Consider the following 19,170-nt stretch of genomic DNA (forward strand, 5'->3'; position numbering starts at 1 on the left):
TTTCCACTGGTTAATTGTTCCCACTGTCAGGAAATTTCTCCTTAGTTCTAGGTTGCTTCTCTCCTTGATTAGTTTCCATCTGTTGCTTCTTGTCCTGCCTTCAGGTGCTTTGGAGAACAGCTTGACTCCCTCTTCTTTGGGGCAGCCCCTGAGATACTGGAACACTGCTCTCATGTCCCCCCTCGACCTTCTCGTCATTAGACTAGACATACCCAATTCCAGCAACTATCCTTTATATGTTCTAGCCTCCATTCCCCTGATCATCTTTGCTGCTCTTCTCTGTTTATTTGGAGACTGCTGATGTGGGGCTTTCTCAGGAAATGGGGAAGTTGCGGTTTTATGAATGAAACATTCCATCTATAAACGATGCTCAGTTTTTCATCCAGGCTGCTTGCTTGAGGCAATTTCTAGACCCAGAAGCAGAGATTGCTCTCTGGTTTATTGGTGAACTACTTTTCCTTATATTTTAGGATATTGCTTGGGCTGAGAACAGGGGGGATTAAAACAAAGGAAAAGGGGGGGTGTCTTCCCACACAATGTTCAGTCTTGAGGGGCAAACTCGAAAAATCAAAACACTTGAATTGAATGCTGAGGTTTATTTGATTCTCAAACTACAGAACTAGCAGAACAGAGCTTTCAGAACAAGAGAAAAGGGAAAGAGGGTGAGTGGTCAAAGAAAGCAGGGGAGGGGGGATTATGGACCACCCTGCGGGAAAGGCCAGAAGCATAAATTTTGAAAGGATGGCCCATGATGGATGAGATCGGAACTCAAACAGATTGGCCACTTTTAGACCTAGTTGTTGCAGTTGTCTGTTGCACAACACAGAATTTTCTCTTCGCCTGTCACAGTACTGCAATTTGCAGCACATCCCCTTTCGTACTTCGTACCTGTGAAGGAAACACAAAGCAGAATGATTATTTAAAAAATTCCAAAGAACAGATCTGGGGCTGTTGCTGAAGAAAATGGTAAACCCGCTTTTAGCACATTGGTGGATTCCCTCCCAGTAGGAAAGCGGACCTCCTTCCTCCTCTAGGGAATACTCAGGAATAGATTAATAAACAAGATATCTCTGGGGGAAAAGTCCTGGGTTCTGACATGACTCAGGGGCAATGTCATCCCTCTTGGATATTTAATGTGCAAGATCAAATTTTCCTCAATGCCAGAACAAATGCCCTCCCCCTTTTCCTCCACCCCTGTCTCTAAAGAAGAGGGAGTCAAGCTATTCTCCAAAGCACCTGAAAGCAGGACAAGAAGCAGCGGATGGAAACTATCCAAAGAGAGAAGCAACCTGGAACTAAGGAGAAACTTCCTGACCGTGAGAACAATTAACCAGCGGAACCACCTGCCTCCAGAAGCGGTGAATGCTCCAACACTGGAGGTTTTTAACATGACACTGGACAGCCATTTGTCTGAAATGGTATAGGGGTTCCTGGCTGAGCAGGGGCTACGGGGTTGGACTAGAAGACCTCCATGGTCCCTTCCAACTCTATTATTATTATTGATCATCGCACAGTCAGCCAGATGTTCAGACTAGATTTGGCATTTTGGTCTACCTATCGAGTTATTATTATTATTATTATTATTATTATTATTATTGTTGTTGTTGTTGTTGTTGTTGTTGTTGTTGTTATTATTATTATTATTATTATTATTATTATTATTATTATTATTATTATTATTATTAATGTCTCCCTCCCCAATCTGGTTTACTCCTGGGACAGATGGGGCTCCCCACTCCAAGCCCCCCCCTTTCCTTGCCCCCCTTAGATTCTCTGGCCACAGGCCGTGACCTGAAGGAGACCCGGGCAGAGCACAGAAAGCTTCTACACGACCTCCAACTCTCTGGGAGATTAGGGAGTTCTAGTTCGGTTTCAAGAAGAGAAGCTGAGAGAAAAGATAAGAACTATACTTACGGATCCCTTCAGATCCAGTCCACTTTTTATAGCATTGAGTCAAACCTTCTGTGCACTGCACATTAGGAGTCCAAACACACTTCCTACGAGAGCATGATGCACATATCAGGGGGTATGCTAGATGAGCAAAATAAAACATATTAACCTTAGTTGGATATTTATTTTTCTGATCTTGCCATCTTATTATGTATTGTTGTTAGTTGCGAAGTCGTGTCCGACCCATCGCGACCCTATGGACAACGTTCCTCCAGGCCTTCGTGTCCTCTACCATCTTCTGGAGTCCATTTAAGCTCACACCTACTGCTTCAGTGACTCCATCCAGCCACCTCGTTCTCTGTCATCCCCTTCTTCTCTTGCCCTCAATCTTTCCCAGCATTAGGCTCTTCTCCAGTGAGTCCTTCCTCCTCATTAGGTGGCCAAAGTATTTGAGTTTCAGCTTCAGGATCTGGCCTTCTAAAGAGCAGTCAGGGTTGATCTCCTCTAGGACTGACCGGTTGGATCGCCTTGCAGTCCAAGGGACTCGCAGGAGTCTTCTCCAGCACCATAGTTCAAAGGCTTCAATTCTTTTGCGCTCAGCCTTTCTTATGGTCCAACTTTCACTGCCATACATTGCAACTGGGAAGACCAGAGCCTTGACTATACGTATTATGTATTAGACGATAGATAATTTAATAGCAAAGCCAGCATTGAAACTATCCATGCGAAGATCGAATGCTCTAGAGATTAGGAGAGATGGCTAACAAAAGGAAACATTATTATGGTTGTTGTTGTTGTTGTTGTTGTTGCTGTTGTCATCTCACAAATTCCATTTCTGTATTGAATAGTGTGTTGTCTAGGTATACAGGTATTAGAATATATTTCTTTATTTTTTATTTTAATCCCATTTATATCCCGCCCTTCTCCGAAGACTCAGGGCGGCTTACAAGCTTAGCAGTAGCCTTCATTCTATGTATATGCCTGCTTACTAGGGCTTTCACACACACACCAAGCGGCATTATTACAAAGTCAGCTTAATTGCCCCCAACAATCTGGGTCCTCATTTTACCTACTTCGGAAGGATGGAAGGCTGAGTCAACCTTGAGCCTGGTGGGACTCGAACCTGCACTAATTGCAGGCAGCTGGTGTTACTTGAGGAGGCATCAGCCCACTGCTCCACCAAGGCTCATCACATTCATAATAATCTTATCAAAACAAAATCATATACTAGGAAATGGCAAACATATTGTTAAAAATATTAACATTAACATTAACATTAATTGTGTAACGATCAAAGTATTTACTAATCCATTATAAATCTTCCTCACATCATCCACATTTTCTCATATTTCCAACTTTCTAACCTCTTTTCTTATCAGCTAGCCATTGCTCAAATGAACCCAATGCCCTATAGTGTTCAGTGTCTTCTTTTTCCTTAATTTGTAAGGTTAACTTATCCATTAGTAAGCATTCCAGTATTTTTAAAAAATTATATTCTTCTCTGCAGGAGTTTTTTTCATTTTTCCAAAATTATGCATCATCTTGACTTGGAGGAAGCATCACTAATCCCCTTTGGCTGCGTCATCCGAATACTGAAATACCACCCAAAGCCAGAAAGAGACAGATGGAGGACTAAGAAAAGGGAACATTTTTCATCCCACTCCCAGGAGTAATTCCAGGGCAGAATACACTACCCAAAGGAGCCTCTCCTTTCAGAGGCAGTCTACCCCAGAATCCCAGCCTGGAAGAGCCTCTGTGTCTGCTATGGGCTTCTCTGCAAATGGAGAGTTCTTTTTCTCCACTAAAGCCTTCCATGGACCCTCCTTACGCAGAGCAGAACAGCGAGAAAGTCACACCAACACAAAGGACCCCAACTGCCTCCAATACCATCCCTCCCTCTGCACCCTTGTTTCTGGTTTAATTGCCACCCAGGATCAAAGCTTGACAGCCTTACCTGAGTCCAGGTACACGAATGCCACCACCCCCAGGATCAACAGCAGAGTTTTCATCTTGCAATCTTCCCTTCAGCCTGCAAAGTGTAGCCCAGGATTGCAGAGGGCACTTATTTATACCCCTCTGAGATGCCGTCATTGTGGGGGGCTGGATATCTAGGATCAAGGGAGAAGAACAGGGAGATTCGGGAGAAAAGGGGGAGGGATGTGGCCTTTTCCCCCCGACACCAAAATGGAAAGCGGATCAGACCAGGTGATGAAACAACCGGTCCGGGTCTTCAAGACAAACACTACCGTCCCGTGTGCAAAACCTGGGCACCTGGACAAGTGGCATCTCTTCCTGTTTTTATACAAGATTATACGATAGTTACATAATGCACAATTAAACAACACATTTCTCTGCAAAGTTCAGGGCTTTCTTATTTTTGCTTCGGACTTCGATTAACCCAGTGGGCAACTCCTTGGTTGCAACTGTGGACCTGCCTTCATTCAGGAAACGTTGGCCTCCTTTGAGCAGACTTGAGCATGCGAGGTTCTCTCTAAAACTGGCCTGTGGACTAAGGGATTCACAGGATCCAAAACTCAGGGTAGACAAGGAAGATGGACAGAGGGTGGGTCAGAAACGGCAGAAGGGTTTCTGGTACAAAAGTACCAGCAGGAAAAGCAGGAGTCCTAGTTCCAAGGGACCCCTTGAGTCATAGGTCAACAATTCCTGCAAAGAAAAGATCCTTTTACTCAAGACCTTAAAAGCACACGTTCTTTAAACCTTTTGGTGTCCAGAAGAGAACACTCTCATCATCCAGAAAAAACCCTTTGTCCTTGATAGGTGTTCATAAAGAAGGTCTTCAGGAAATGAAACCTGGCTTTTATTGTGCCCTACAGGGGCCCAATCCCTTGGTTCACATTAATTTTCAACAACAGGTCAAGAGTATGAGAATTATGAACTAATTGTTAGAAACTTAACTTGGAATTTTTTGGTGTTCTACACCAAAGGGGAAGCGAGAAGTTCAATTAGGGGTCCCAGAAAATCTTTCATCGGAATAACAGATTTCTCACTCGTAGGGCTGTGAGAAAACCCAGAGAACCAGGGAAAATGGAAAATTTTCCAGGCCAGGATGGAAAGCAGACCCAAAGGAAGAGCCAGGGTCTGTTCCAGGGTGGGTGGCATCAAGTGGCATCACTCAATAGATTTTTCAGGACTGTACTCAGTCAGCACCAAAGAAATCTATGCTTCTTAATTTCCTCCTTTGATTCTATGAATCTTTTAGCTGAGAGTCAGCTGTAATTTGGCCTGAAATATCGAGATCTTCACCTAGAGAATAAAAAATATTGCAAATAGGAAGAAGTCTGGGCGATATTTCTTCCCAGCGCTAGGCAGTGCAGGAATCCACCCCAAAATTCACTAGAAAAACAATGGGTCAGTATGAGCACAACGTAAGCTGTATAAAGTAGGATTTATATCAACAGCATGCTGCTGTTGTTGCAGGTAAGGGACGTTCAGCTTCACAGGTATAATAAAACTGATCTCCAGTGCTATCTCAGGATCCTGAATCCACCGTCAAGGACAGGCTTAATGGTGATTTGCTAAATTGAGGTTCTAAGCTAAAATGTTGGGAAGACAGTAGGGAAGAGAACACCCTGCTTAAATTGTTTCTCTCAGCTTGGGGGCATTCCTGCAGATGTTTCCTTACTACACCAGGTAACAACGTCCATGCATATGTTAGTCGGTCTGGTAACAAACATTCTACAGGAAAACAACCACGATCAGAGGAATGGCAACCATGTTCCCAAAGTTGTGGTGGGATCTGGTTGGTAATGAGTTACTTGAGGGTTCAGCTATGAAAACCAATCCAACCAGTCCTGCCTGAGCAGGGGGTTGGACTAGATGACCTCCAAGGTCCCTTCCAGCTCTATTCTATTCTATTCTATTCTATTCTGTTCTGTTCTGTTCTGTTCTGTTCTGTTCTGTTCTGTTCTGTTCTGTTCTATATTTCTCCTTCGCTCCCTGTTTGTTCTGATCCAAATCGGATCAACCGGCTGCCTTCTTCCTATGTATATTTTGAAGTCTCAAGTTGGCTGATTCAATTAACATGCCTTGGCTCAGAATTATATAGAGGAACTTTGAGCAAAAGCTTTAATTCTCAGACTTTCACTAACATCAAGGATAATTGGGGCTTAAAAAAGGAACTTTGGCTATTGATTGAAGAAAAACTTTGCACTTGTTAGACAGCAATTTCTGACAGTTATCGTTGTGCCCAAAAGGAGAATGAGTTTTATGATCTCTCCACCTACTAAAATTCCATTATTTATTTATTTATTTATTTATTTATTTATTTATTTATTTATTTATTTATTTGATTTGATTTGTATTTATGTCCCCCACCTCACCATTTCTCCCCTGCTGTCTTCCTATGCCAATAACTGATTGAGCTAATACCCCTTGCTAAAGGTCTTGGTGTTCTTCCAAATACCATGGGACTTAAGACAGATCTGCAATGGTCTTTGCTTATGCAATGCAAACATTGCACACTGTGCACAATTATTGTCCTGTCCTTCTTAGCGTGCCTAGAGGCATAAGCTGTGAACATAGACGTGGCACTCACTCGTTTGATTCCTCATTAAAAAAAACAGTTCACAATTGCAACACAACCATACTCATATTCCAGGTAATATCTTTTCATGCTAATCTGCTGGGCATTTTTAATTTTACTTTTGTTCATGTTAATTCCATCACGCACACCTTATCCTTCCTGTAGGAGACCACTCATTCCGCATCCATAAACTGTTTTTCAGTCTCTTTCCATCTTCATCTTGGAAAGACCACAGGATGTCATGAGCTGGGTTTGGCTGAAATAGCTTGGCTCAGAATGAGAGGGAAGAACTTTGAGCCTCCGTTTCTTGGGGTCCTTCTACCTGCAAGGGAACTTGAACGAGAAACATCAACCAATTGATTGGGCAGCTACAATAGTCCACTGTTCACACACACACACATAGATATTGGATAGAATAGATATTGGAATATGGAATGGAACGGAACGGAACAGAATGGAGTGAAACAGAACAGAACAGAACAGAATGGAACGGAACGAAACGAAACGAAATGGAACAGAACAGAACAGAGCAGAATAGAACAGAACAGAGCAGAATAGAATAGACTGGAACAGAGTTTGGGGGGACCTAGGAGGTCTTCTAGTCCAACCCCCTGCTCAAGTAGGAGCATAGATCTTGCTCTTTGGGCCATGTGTTTCCTCTCATATGTTGTTGTTGTTAGCTGCGAAGTCATGTCCAACCCATCGCAACCGCATGGACAATGTTCCACCAGGCCTTCCTGTCCTCTACCATCTTCTGGAATCCATTTAAGCTCACGCCTACTGCTTCAGGGACTCCATCCAGCCACCTCATTCTCTGTCATCCCCTTCTTCTCTTGCCCTCAATCTTTCCCAGCATTAGGCTCTTCTCCAGTGAGTCCTTCCTTCTCATTATGTGGCCAAAGGATTTGAGCTTTAGCTTCAGGATCTGGCCTTCTAAAGAGCAGTCAGGGTTGATCTCCTCTAGGACTGACCGGTTTGATCGCCTTGCAGTCCAAGGGACTCGCAGGAGTCTTCTCCAGCACCATAGCTCAAAAACCTCAATTCTTTGGTGCTCGGCCTTTCATATTGTCCAACTTTCACTGCCATACATTGCAACTGGGAAAACCATAGCCTTGACTATACGCACTTTTGTTGACAGGGTGATGTCTCTGCTTTTTAGTGTGCTGTCTAGATTTGTCATGGCTTTCCTCCCGAGGAGTAAGCGTCTTTTAATTTCTTGGCTACCTTCCTCATCTGCAGTGATCTTGGAGCCCAGGAAAATATGTTACTATTCCATTTGTACATTTTCTTGATGTGCCAATGGAGAGATCTACTCCATCTTTCTCTTTCAAAGTCAAATTTATATATGGAGAAGATTAAAGCACCTCGAGTTAAAGTTCTAAATACTTGCAACTTTACTCCTCCTGGTCAGCTCTCTCTGCTTAAAAAGCAATCATAAGTCACTATAATCCGCAGATGTGGATGCAGCATCTAGCTTCACCCCTGCACGGAGCAAAGGCGTCCTGGACTTGGAGAAAAACCTCGGACTCCGTGGGAGCTCTCACCCTCCAACCCCCAGATAAATCTGGGAAGTCTTGGGGAGCTCTACCACTATCCAAGAAAGCTCACTTCCCCATCTTCTCCTGTGGGGGAAGTTTACGAGCCGTGGAACAGCTGATTGTCACTGTCTCCGCGGCTCTACAAAGCCTCAGGGCGAGGGGCTGAAGAAAAGCCGCCATTCGGCGCGGCATTGCAATCGGAAGTCCCCCATTTCTACTCCAGTGGAGAGATCTACTCCATGATTAATTTTCTACCATCTGGATGCCAAAGGAATACCTTCCCTTGCCTATAAGCACAGCCTGTCCTACACATATCACGAAAAGATTCTCAACAACAGTCCTTTGCTACTGAACAATCAATGTTTGGGACATGTTACCCTCTCCAGAAGACTTGCACATGGAAGAGAATCTAATGTGAGAAAGCAGCCAAGTCCCAAAAGTCAACTTTTGCAGGGGGTCTGAATGCCTTTTAGAGACACTGAAAGGCTTTGAATTCATGTGATGTCCAAGGGAACATTCTCTCTTTCCTAAAATCCAGGCAGTTCCACAAATTTCCCTAGGAAGGACTGTGGCCGATGGATTTTCGCACCCGGTTGCCCAGCCAGAGTGGTGGGATCCCCCCATCGGCACACCCGGAAGACTTGTAAATGGAATAGGAACATATCAGAGGAAACCTCGAGTCCAAATCAGTAGATTTACGATCTCTGCCTCTCAGTCAATTCTTCCTTCTATTCCATCCAGCACCATCCCTTGCTGGGTCCCAAACGGGATCATCGCAGGTGTTTCAATATGATCCATTTAGCTGAAATATCTTGGCTCAGAATGAGGGGGAAGAACTTTGAGCCTATGTCTCTTGGGGTGCTTCTAAGTATAAGGGAACTCGAAAGAGAAATGTCAACTGTTCATTCATTGGGCAGCTACACTATTCCATTGTTCACCCACCCACCCCCAGAATAAGCATGCTTAACAGATATCTTATCATCTCTCTCCAGATTAAATACAACATCAAAAATATTTCTCCTTGGCTCCCTGTTTGTTCTGATCCAAATCGGATCAACCGGCTGCCTTCTTCCTATGTATATTTTGAAGTCTCAAGTTGGCTGATTCAATTAACATGCCTTGGCTCAGAATTATATAGAGGAACTTTGAGCAAAAGCTTTAATTCTCAGACTTTCACTACCATCAAGGATACTTGGGGCTTTAAAAAGGAACTTTGGCTATTGATTGAAGAAAAACTTTGCACTTGTTAGACAGCAATTTCTGAGAGTTATCGTTGTGCCCAAAAGGAGAATGAGTTTTATGATCTCTCCACCTACTAAAATTCCATTATGTCCCCCACCTCTCCATTTCTCCCCTGCTGTCTTCCTATGCCAATAACTGATTGAGCTAATACCCCTTGCTAAAGGTCTTGGTGTTCCTCCAAATACAATGGGACTTAAGACAGATCTTCAATGGTCTTTGCTTATGCAATGCAAACATTGCACACTGTGCAAAATTATTGTCCTGTCCTTCTTAGCGTGCCTGGAGGCGTAAGCTGTGAACAGAGACGTGGCACTCACTCCTTTGATTCACAATTGCAACACAACCATACTCATATTCCAGGTAATATCTTTTCATGCTAATCTGCTGGGCATTTTTAATTTTACTTTTGTTCATGTTAATTCCGTCATGCACACCTTATCCTTCCTGTAGGAGACCACTCATTCCGCATCCATAAACTGTTTTTCAGTCTCTTTCCATTTTCATCTTCAAAAGACCACAGGATGTCATTAGATTAAATTAGATTTAGATTTATTAGATTTATATACCGACCTTTCCCAAAGGACTCAGGGCGGTTTACAGGGTATTTAAAATCAAGCAATACAAAATACAAAAGTTAAAAAACAATTTTAAAAGATTAAATTATCCCTTAAATTAAAAACCCCAGTTAAAAATTCTCAGCCTGGGCTGGAGAGCTCAAAGAGCCAGGTCTTCAGGTCCCGGCGGAATGAACTAATGTCAGGGGCAGTCCTAAGCTCCACGGGCAGCTGGTTCCAGAGGGCAGGCGCCCCCACTGAGAAGGCCCTCCCCCTGGGTGTTATCCGCTGGCAATCCTTTACCCGTGGCACCCTGAGAAGGCCCTCCCTGTGGGAGCGCACAGGATGAAGGGAGCTTGATGCTGGCAGCAGGTGTTCCCTCAGATAACCCGGACCCAAGCCATTAAGGGCTTTATAGGTCATCACCAGCACCTTGAATCTCACCCGGAGGGCAACCGGAAGCCAAGCAGCTCGCGGAGTAGAGGTGTTACGTGGGAGTATCGGGAAGCCCCCATCACAACTCGCGCGGCCGCATTCTGCACCAGTTGAAGCCTCTGAGTGGTCCTCAAGGGCAGCCCCATGTAGAGAGCATTGCAGTAGTCTAAATGGGAGGTCACGAGCGCATGGGTGAATGCGCGTAGGGCATCTCGGTCCAGGTAGGGTCGCAACTGGCGCACCAGGCGAACCTGGGCAAAAGCCCCCCTGGTCACGGCTCCTATATGGTCTTCAAAATTGAGCCGTGAGTCCAGGAGGACGCCCAAGTTGCGAGCCCTATCAACGGGGGGTAACACCTCACCCCCCATCGTTAAAGGTGGAATGGACTGGTTAGTCCGAGATGCCGATATGCACAGCCACTCAGTCTTGGCAGGATTGAGACGAAGCCTGTTTCTCCCCATCCAGACCTGGACCGCCTCCAGGCAACGGGACATCACAGCGAGGGCATCGCTGGGTTGGTTAAATCAGTCATGAGCTGGGTTTGGCTGAAATAGCTTAGCTCAGAATGAGAGGGAAGAACTTTGAGCCTCCGTTGCGTGGGGTCCTTCTAACTACAAGGGAACTTGAACGAGAGACATCAACCAATTGATTGGGCAGCTACAATAGTCCACTGTTCACACACACAAACACACACACACACGCACACACAAAAGAATAGTCATGCTTAACAGACTTCTGGAGATCTCTCTCCGTATTAAATGCGAAGTGTTAGAGCTATCATCCTTCACTCACTTCTACACTTTGCTTAGATGTAATATACTGTACTACAGGAGCAAGGGAGGTAGATTAAAGGGGGAACCTGCAAGCAAGACGTGTCAAACACAAGGCCCGGGGTCCGGATCCGGCCCGCAAAGTGGTTTCATGTGGCCCGCGAAGCCATCCTGGAAACAGTGAGGGAACGGCCCCCACTGCCTTGGCCCTGGCCCAGAGACCCTCCTTCTGCCAGAGACCCTCAGATCTGTCCCACTCCTGCCCAGGCTCCCATAGGCACCCTTGATGCCAACGATGTAGAGCTGGCCACGCCCACCCAGTAGGCCATACGTACTCTAGCCACGCCCACCCAGTAGGCCACGCCCACCCTGGCCATACCCACCCGGCCCCCCCGTGGGCAACCGCAATGCTGATGCGGCCCTCAATGAAAATGAGTTTGACACCCCTGCCCTATACCATCTCAGATAAGTGACTGTCCAATCTCTTCTTTAAAATCTCCAGTGATGCAGCGCCCACAATTTCTGGGGGCAAGCTGTTCCACTGGTTAATTGTCCTCGCTGTTAGGAAGTTTCTCCTTAATTCCAGGTTGCTTCTCTCTTTGGTCATTTTCCAACCATTGTTTCTTGTCCTGCCCTCTGGTGCTTTGGAAAATAAGTTGACTCTCTCTTCTTTGGGGCAGCCCCTCAAATACTGGAATACTGCTATCATGTCCCCCCTAGTCCTTCTTTTCTCTAGACTAGCCATAACTAATTCCTGCAGCCTTTGCTCATCTTAGTTACTCTTCTCAGAATTTTTTTCAATAGTCATGAGACTATTGCTGTCTTTCATGAAAGAGGAAGTGAGAAGCTCAGTTAGGGGTCCCAGAAAATCCTTCATTGAAGAATAACAGACTTCTCACTTCTCACTTCTGTGAGAAAACCCAGAGAACCAGGGAAAAGGGAGAAATTTCCAGGCCAGGATGGAAAGCAAAGCCAAAGGAAGAGCCAGGGTCTGTTGCAGGGTGGGTGGCATCATCACTCAATAGAAAAGTAAGGAAGATTTTTCAGGATTGTACTCAGTCAGTCCCAAACAACTCTTATCCTTCTGAATTTCCTCCTGTGACTCTACAAATCTTGGTATGCTTCCAAATACAACGGGGATTAAGAGAGTTGTGTGTCTGTCTTTGCTTATGGAGCACAAACATTGCACGCTGTGCAAAATTATTGTATTGTCCGTATTGTCCCCATTAGCATGCCTACAGGCATAAGCTTTAATCAAGGATGTGTCATTCACTCGTTTGGTTCCGTATTTTAAAAAAAGTTCACAACTGCAATACAACCATATTCGTATTCCAGACAGTATCTTTTATTCTGCTGGATATTTTTTTTTAATGTTAAATCCATCACTCACATTTTATTCTTCACACTGGAGACAACTCATTCTGGATCCATAAACTCATTCTTGGTCTCCCTTGATATTCATCTAAGACCAATCCGGGAAAGACTCCAGGATGCTTTGTCTGATGTAAAGTAGAGTGAGATAGTGTGTGGGAGATGAAAATATAGGGCCCCCCCCTCCTCATATAACAAGATGAGGCTGGAGAAAACCTGATAGGCCCCACAGTGGTGATTTAAAACAAAGCTTTAACTTGAACTCTATATTGTTTCACAATACAGACGTATTATTTGTAATCTGCTGAGCTTCGTGCAATGTGAAATTCCAAAGTAGGCAGTCATGTGTATATATGGAACATGAGTATTGTAACTATGGGAAAAGAGGAACTGAAAGTAACCAATCGATAGAGGTTTCAGAGGTGCACAGGTGTATGTGGAAACTGAACAAAAGAACAAAGAACTGATTTTGCAAGATAATGACTATCTGTGGGTGGTTGTTAGAAAAATGGTATAAAAATGTTAGTTTAGGTCTAGCTTAGGGCCATTGGCCTATAGCTGTCCTTTTGGAGTTTGCTATACCGTATGGTCCTCATTGCAGGGGTTTGTTAATGTAAGTGATATTGTGTTATTATGCTTACTATGTTCCAAATTATTAGCTGTCTCTTCTCTTTTCCATTGGGCTTTTTCCACAACAGTGTCTTATGCATAAATGCTGGAAATCCCAAGGAAGTAGAGGAACTAGCACAGGAGTGTCAAACTGCCGGCCCGCAGGCTGGTTGCATCATATGGAGACATTGCCCACTCCAGCTCCAGCAATGCAAAAAAAGTCGTGATACGTCATGACACGTCACATGATATGGTGAGTTTGACACCTACAGTATGAACTGGCAATAGTACATTGGGGAAATATCTACAGAGATTCTCTGTCATCCAGGTCATGGTTGTCCCAAAGGTGCTTTACAGGAGGAACTGGACTTTCTTGTTTTTCTTTGAAGACATTTCACTTTTCATCCAAGAAGCTTCCTCAGCTCTGCTGGATGGTGGGGAATGGAAGGACAGTGAGAACAATCAACCAAAGGAACAGGAGTTGCCTACAGAAGTTGTGGGAACTTCCTCACTGGAAGCTTTCAAGAAGACAGTGGACTGCTATGGGGTAGTGTCTCCTGCTTGGGTGTGGGGAAGTTGGACTAGATGACCTACAACAGACATGTCAAACACAAGGCCCGGGGGCCGGATCCGGCCCACAAAGTGGTTTCATGCGGCCCGCAAAGCCATCCTGGAAACAGTGAGGGAACAGCCCCCACTGCCTTGGCCCTGGCCCAGAGACCCTCCTTCTGCCAGAGACCCTCAGATCTGTCCCACTCCTGCCCAGGCCCCCATAGGCACCCTTGATGCCAACGATGGAGAGCTGGCCACGCCCACCCAGTAGGCCATACGCACTCTAGCCACGCCCACCCAGTAGGCCACGCCCACCCTGGCCACACCCACCCGGCCCCTTGAGGGCAACCACAATGCTGATGGAGCCCTCAATGAAATTGAGTTTGACACCCCTGACCTACAAGGTCCCTTCCAACTGTGTTATTCTGAATACCGTTCTGAATACTGGGTTTTGTGAAAGCGAGTGTTGAAAGAATTGGCTTGAGTTCCCAGTTGGGAAAGATGAGAATGCCCCCAAACAAGAAGAATCCAGCTGCTGGAAAAGGAGGCTGTCTTTATTGGCAAAGACAGAAGTGACTTCGGCTATTGTTTCCAGGGCGGCTGACCCCAACTGGTTTGGTGAGAAGATTTTTATGCATTTCTGGTGTTGCGAAGTTTTGGGGATTGAATTAAAGTGTCTCTTGCTGTTTAACCTACTTGGTGCTCATCTACGGTTGTGAATGGCTCCCCAGGTTAGGGTGATGTGAATTTAAAGTGTTTCCTTAATGCTGTCTGTTTGATTTAATTGGGTTTAGCTTGCTTCTATTGAAGAATAATAATAATAATAATAATAATAATAATAATAATAATAATAATAATAATAATAATAATAATAATAATAATAATAATAATAGAGTTGGAAGGGATGTTGGAGGTCTTCTAGTAGTAGTCCAACCCCCTGCTCAGGCAGGAAACCCTATACCATTTCAGACAAATGGCTGTCCAGTCTTTTCTTAAATACTTCCAGTGTTAGAGCACCCACAGCTTCTGGCGGCACGCTTTTCCACTGGTTAATTGTTCCCACTGTCAGGAAATTTCTCCTTAGTTCTAGGTTGCTTCTCTCCTTGATTAGTTTCCATCTGTTGCTTCTTGTCCTGCCTTCAGGTGCTTTGGAGAACAGCTTGACTCCCTCTTCTTTGGGGCAGCCCCTGAGATACTGGAACGCTGCTATCATGTCCCCCCTCGTCCTTCTCGTCATTATTTATTTATTTATTTATTTAATAATATTTCTATACCGCCCTTCTCCCGAAGGACTCAGGGCGGTGAACAGGGCAAGAATAAAAATACAAATTACAAAAGTTAAAACTAAATTAAATAAATGCCCACATACTAAAATACATCTTAAAACCAATAAATGACAATAGCAAACCCCCCCCCCAATCCCCTCATCAGGCCAGGCCAGCTTGTTCAAAAAAGTATGTTTTTAGCTCGCGGCAAAAGGAGCGAAGGTCGGGCGCCGTCCAGAGCTCAACCGGCAGTTGGTTCCATAATGCCGGAGCACCCACAGAGAAGGATCTCCCCCTGGGGGCCACCAGTCGACATTCTCTGACCGGTGGCACCCTGAGGAGGCCCTCTCTGTGGGAACGCACAGGGCGGAGGGAAGTCGATGCCGGCAGCAGGTGTTCCCTCAGGTACTCCGGACCCCTGCCATGTAGGGCTTTGAATACCATTACTAGTACCTTGAATCTCACCCGGAAGGCAACTGGCAACCAATGCAGCTCACGGAGCAGAGGTGTAACATGGGAGTATCGGGAGACTCCCAACACAAGACTAGACTAGACATACCCAATTCCAGCAACTATCCTTTATATGTTCTAGCCTCCATTCCCCTGATCACCTTTGCTGCTCTTCTCTGTTTATTTGGAGACTGCTGATGTGGGGCTTTCTCAGGAAATGGGGAAGTTGCGGTTTTATGAATGAAACATTCCATCTATGAACGATGCTCAGTTTTTCATCCAGGCTGCTTGCTTGAGGCACTTTCTAGACCCAGAAGCAGAGATTGCTCTCTGGTTTATTGGTGAACTACTTTTCCTTATATTTTAGGCTTTTGCTTGGGCTGAGAACAGGGGGGATTAAAACAAAGGAAAAGGGGGGTGTCTTCCCACACAATGTTCAGTCTTAAGGGGCAAACTTGAAAAATCAAAACACTTGAATTGAATGCTGAGGTTTATTTGATTCTCAAACTACAGAACTAGCAGAACAGAGCTTTCAGAACAAGAGAAAAGGGAAAGAGGGTGAGTGGTCAAAGAAAGCAGGGGAGGGGGGATTATGGACCGCCCTGCGGGAAAGGCCAGAAGCATAAATTTTGAAAGGATGGCCCATGATGGATGAGATCGGAACTCAAACAGATTGGCCACTTTTAGACCTAGTTGTTGCAGTTGTCTGTTGCGCAACACAGAATTTTCTCTTCGCCTGTCACAGTACTGCAATTTGCAGCACATCCCCTTTCGTACTTCGTAACTGTGAAGGAAACACAACGCAGAATGATTATTAAAAAATTCCAAAGAACAGATCTGGGGCTGTTGCTGGAGAAAATGGTAAAGCCGCTTTTAGCACATTGGTGGATTCCCTCCCAGTAGGAAAGCAGACCTCCTTCCTCCTCTAGGGAATACTCAGGAATAAATTAATAAACAAGATATCTCTGGGGGAAAAGTCCTGGGTTCTGACATGACTCAGGGGCAATGTCATCCCTCTTGGATATTTAATGTGCAAGATCAAATTTCCCTCAATGCCAGAACAAATCCCCTCCCCCTTTTCCTCCACCCCTTTCTCTAAAGAAGAGGGAGTCAAGCTATTCTCCAAAGCGCCTGAAAGCAGGACAAGAAGCAGCGGATGGAAACTATACAAAGAGAGAAGCAACCTGGAACTAAGGAGAAACTTCCTGACAGTCAGAACAATTAACCAGTGGAACAACCTGCCTCCAGAAGCTGTGGATGCTCCAACACTGGAGGTTTTTAACATGACACTGGACAGCCATTTGTCTGAAATGGTATAGGGGTTCCTGGCTGAGCAGGGGCTACGGGGTTGGACTAGAAGACCTCCATGGTCCCTTCCAACTCTATTATTATTATTGATCATCGCACAGTCAGCCAGATGTTCAGACTGGATTTGGCATTTTGGTCTACCTATCGAGTTATTATTATTATTATTATTATTATTATTATTATTATTATTATTATTATTGTTGTTGTTGTTGTTGTTGTTGTTATTAATGTCTCCCTCCCCAATCTGGTTTACTCCTGGGACAGATGGGGCTCCCCACTCCAAGCCCCCCCTTTCCTTGCCCCCCTTAGATTCTCTGGCCACAGGCCGTGACCTGAAGGAGACCCGGGCAGAGCACAGAAAGCTTCTACACAACCTCCAACTCTCTGGGAGATTAGGGAGTTCTAGTTCGGTTTCAAGAAGAGAAGCTGAGAGAAAAGATAAGAACTATACTTACGGATCCCTTCAGATCCAGTCCACTTTTTATAGCATTGAGTCAAACCTTCTGTGCACTGCACATTAGGAGTCACAATACACTTCAGACTAGTGCATGATGCACATGTCAGGGAGTATCCTAGATGAGCAAAATAAAACATACAAAAAACTTAGTTGGATATTTATTTTTCTGATCTTGCCATCTTATTATGTATTAGACGATAGATAATTTAATAGCAAAGCCAGCATTGAAACTATCCATGCGAAGATCGAATGCTCTAGAGATTAGGAGAGATGGCTAAGAAAAGGAAAGATTATTATTGTTGTTGTTGTTGCTGCTGTTGTTATCATCTCAAAAATTCCATTTCTGTATTGAACAGTGTGTTGTCTAGGTATACAGGTATTAGAATATAATCATCACATTCATAATAATCTTATCAAAACAAAATCATATACTAGGAAATGGCAAACATATTGTTAAAAATAGCATTTCCCCCATTAACATTAACTGCGTAACGATCCAAGTATTTACTAATCCATTATAAATCTTCCTCACATCATCCACATTTTCTCATATTTCCAACTGTCTAACCTCTGTTCTTATCAGCTAGCCATTGCTCAAATGAACCCCATGCCATATAGTGTTCAGTGTCTTCTTTTTCCTTAATTTGTAACGTTAACTTATCCATTAGTACGCATTCCAGTATTTTTTAAAAATTATATTCTTCTCTGTAGGAGTTTTTTTTCATTTTTCCAAAATTATGCATCATCTTGACTAATCCCCTTTGGCTGCGTCATCCGAATACTGAAATACCACCCAAAGCCAGAAAGAGACAGATGGAGGACTAAGAAAAGGGAACATTTTTCATCCCACTCCCAGGAGTAATTCCAGGGCAGAATACACTACCCAAAGGAGCCTCTCCTTTCAGAGGCAGTCTACCCAAGACTCCCAGCCTGGAAGAGCCTCTGTGTCTGCTATGGGCTTCTCTGCAAATAGAGAGTTCTTCTTCTCCCCTAAAGCCTTCCATGGACCCTCCTTACGCAGAACAGAACAGCGAGAAAGTCGCACCAACACAAAGGACCACAACTGCCTCCAATACCATCCCTCCCTCTGCACCCTTGTTTCTGGTTTAATTGCCACCCAGGATCAAAGCTTGACAGCCTTACCTGAGTCCAGGTACACGAATGCCACCACCCCCAGGATCAACAGCAGAGTTTTCATCTTGCAATCTTCCCTTCAGCCTGCAAAGTATAGCCCAGGATTGCAGAGGGCACTTATTTATACCCCTCTGAGATGCCGTCATTGTGGGGGGCTGGATATCTAGGATCAAGAGAGAAGAACAGGGAGATTCGGGAGAAAAGGGGGAGGGATGTGGCCTTTTTCCCCCCGACACCAAAATGGAAAGCGGATCAGACCAGGTGATGAAACAACCGGTCTGGGTCTTCAAGACAAACAGTACCGTCCCGTGTGCAAAACCTGGGCACCTGGACAAGTGGCATCTCTTCCTGTATTTATACAAGATTATACGATAGTTACATAATGCACAATTAAACAACACATTTCTCTGCAAAGTTCAGGGCTTTCTTATTTTTGCTTCGGACTTCGATTAACCCAGTGGGCAACTCCTTGGTTGCAACTGTGGACCTGCCTTCATTCAGGAAACGTTGGCCTCCTTTGAGCAGACTTGAGCATGCGAGGTTCTCTCTAAAACTGGCCTGTGGACTAAGGGATTCACAGGATCCAAAACTCAGGGTAGACAAGGAAGATGGATAGAGGGTGGGTCAGAAACGGCAGAAGGGTTTCTGGTACAAAAGTACCAGCAGGAAAAGCAGGAGTCCTAGTTCCAAGGGACCCCTTGAGTCATAGGTCAACAATTCCTGCAAAGAAAAGATCCTTTTACTCAAGACCTTAAAAGCACACGTTCTTTAAACCTTTGGGCGTCCATAAGAGAACGCTCTCGTCACCCACTAAAAACCCTTTGTCCTTGATTGGTGATCATAAAGAAGGTCTTCAGGAAATCAAACCTGGCTTTTATTGTGCCCTACAGGGGCCCAATCCCTTGGTTCACATTAATTTTCAACAACAGGTTAAGAGTATGCTGAGACATTCTCATCAGAGAATTATGAACTGATTGTTAGAAACTTAACTTGGAATTTTTTGGTGTTCTACACCAAAGGGGAAGCGAGAAGTTCAAATAGGGGTCCCAGAA

General features: G+C 44.6%; 2 long non-coding RNA genes across 2 annotated transcripts; both read right to left on the bottom strand.

Annotated features, from left to right (window-relative positions):
• Nucleotides 1–587: 587 nt before the first annotated feature.
• Nucleotides 588–3,924, bottom strand: LOC310637387. The gene is made up of 3 exons (XR_014491923.1): nucleotides 3,845–3,924; nucleotides 1,915–2,031; nucleotides 588–888 (listed from the first exon to the last, which is right to left on the bottom strand). It is a non-coding gene; the product is annotated as an uncharacterized lncRNA (long non-coding RNA).
• An 11,783-nt stretch (nucleotides 3,925–15,707) lies between these two features.
• LOC310638450 lies at nucleotides 15,708–18,207 on the bottom strand. The gene is made up of 3 exons (XR_014492113.1): nucleotides 18,128–18,207; nucleotides 16,983–17,099; nucleotides 15,708–16,003 (listed from the first exon to the last, which is right to left on the bottom strand). It is a non-coding gene; the product is annotated as an uncharacterized lncRNA (long non-coding RNA).
• Nucleotides 18,208–19,170: the final 963 nt, after the last annotated feature.

The sequence above is a fragment of the Vipera ursinii genome, assembly GCF_947247035.1.
Source record: "Vipera ursinii genome assembly, chromosome: 3".
Classification (NCBI taxonomy): domain Eukaryota; kingdom Metazoa; phylum Chordata; class Lepidosauria; order Squamata; family Viperidae; genus Vipera; species Vipera ursinii.